At 38.2% G+C, this 2,223-nt stretch overlaps 1 pseudogene; it reads left to right on the top strand.

Moving 5' to 3' along the window:
* Positions 1-241: 241 nt before the first annotated feature.
* LOC146486335 (QRFP-like peptide receptor) lies at positions 242-1,913 on the top strand (annotated as a pseudogene).
* Positions 1,914-2,223: the final 310 nt, after the last annotated feature.

Here is a 2,223-nt window from a genome sequence, read left to right as displayed (position 1 = left end):
TATGTGAGGCAATTTCGGGCTATTTTGTAGTTTTAGGCGCCCGAAATTGCCTCGCATCCACGTTGGATAACATTGTAATGCCAATGAGAAACATTAACCGTGAAAAGGGCTATTCATTCATGTCGACTGGTTAATGAATAAAAAAGCTGTGAGTGATCGTTTACTAGACAATAAGACGTTGTGTAATAATAGCACACGAGAAAAACATTAAACACCGCATACTAATAAGGAGGAGGTTTTATCGGGTTTTAAAACCACTGCACGTGATGTTTTATCGACCATTTGGTCAATGGGTTTACGAATTATTAATGAGTTTTTGAAAGATGTTTTTTTAAGAAACAGACTTGCATGCTTCTCGTTAAACAACAACTTTTCTTATTTCAGTTCTAGGAAAGTCAACTCGATGGCTCCGTTTAATGATGTTGGAGTAGTACCATGGATGATTCGCTTGAGAATTCAACGAACCCAAACTAAACTGGAGCCAAATGCATGCAATTCACAAAAGATGACCATATCGATATAAAACTAGTCAAAGCAGGTTGCTACTCTATCATTATGCTGATATCACTGCTCGGAAATTCTGCACTCATCGCCATCGTTGCCAGATACAAACACATGCAAACGACTACCAACTTGCTAATCGCAAATATGGCCATCTCAGATTTAATGGTATCGGCATTCGCCGTTCCGCGAGAGCTCGCACAAATTTTCACCGGCGTGCAAAGATGGCTGATTGACGCGACTGCTGGAGTTATTTTATGCAAACTTGTTTATTTCTTCCAAGACATTTCCATTGCTGTATCGATTCAAAGTATCTTGTTCATCACTGTAGATAGGTATGCTGGAGTGGTTCAGCCATATAGAGACCCCATCATAACACCAAGACGGAGACGAGTCCTTATTCCACTAATATGGTTAATAGCTATGGGTCTACACGGCAATTACTTTTACACAGTGCGTCTCAAACAAGTCAATGACATACGTTATTGCATCTTCAGCTGGGAACCCGCGTTTGACAGTCTACAAGCTCAAAGAATCTACTTCGTGGCGATATCAGTTATCTTAATTGTCATCCCCTTGGCGGTCATTACGGTTTTATATTCACTCATGTTCAGGTCTATACTAAAACAGAGATCATTTTGGCAAACAGTGTCCTCATTCAGACGGCGAAGGCGAAAAGAAGACACTAAGATCATTAAGAATATTCTGACCATCATAGTTTTTTTTGTTATGTGTATACTTCCTATAGATATCACTGGATTGTTACACCTTTTTGCGCTGCAGGAAAAAATTCCTTGTGGAATAGACCATTGGAACTTTGCAGTCAAGTTCATATTTTACTCCAACGCATCGCTTAATCCATGCGTTTATTTTCTTCTGAATGAAATATATCGGCAGAGCCTTTGGAATCTTTTAAAATGTCGGGATTCCCAACCAGAGGGCAAAGCGACGGTGTATGACATGGCCCTACGAACATTAAAGTGAACAAGTTTCAATTCATGTTGAATCGTTCACGAATTTATTTGTAGGGTCGAGTGAAAGTAAAACAATGGTTTCTCTTTGGAAAATAAAATGATTGACGGTGGTTTTTCTTGGGATTCTGTGAACAGTTGTCAAATTCGAATCACTAGCAATTTGACCATTTTAAAAGAGCCATAACATAGCTTTCAGGTCATATTTGTCTGGAAAGGATTCCTAATCAAATTAATTTTCTCCTTCGATAATTGGTGAAATAATGTATGCAAATTTTATTGTCTCCTTTTCCTCCTTTTGGTAAGAGCAGCATGCTATCTGCCTTTTGTAAGATATTTGTGATATGTGCGCTTCTGAATGATAAATCACTTATTTAATTGTACAGTATTGTTACTCAACTTCCTTCCGAGACTGGCACACATTTATAACAGTTGATCTTGTAAAAAGTATCCTTGGCTTGTTTAGCGCTAAAGTAACCTCATCCGTAAAAAGTAAAATTATTTATATTTGAACTGGCGCCGTTACTATAATTAGTCTTGTGGTTCGTTTGAACCAACCATACTGGTAAAGAAAAAGCAACCATTTTACTGAATTTATTTCTCTACTCAAACTCCTGCTGTGTTTACACCATGTTTAGCGTTTTACCGAGGTATTGGAGTTTACTTACCTAGGTAAATATTTTGCGTATGTAAACGCCAACTGATACCATGGTAAACACCGCCCGAGACAATACAAAGTTAAGGTTACCGG

This window comes from Pavona decussata, unplaced genomic scaffold, assembly GCF_977016875.1.
Source record: "Pavona decussata unplaced genomic scaffold, jaPavDecu1.1 SCAFFOLD_21, whole genome shotgun sequence".
Taxonomy (NCBI): domain Eukaryota; kingdom Metazoa; phylum Cnidaria; class Anthozoa; order Scleractinia; family Agariciidae; genus Pavona; species Pavona decussata.
This window is presented reverse-complemented; position numbering and strand designations above follow the sequence as displayed.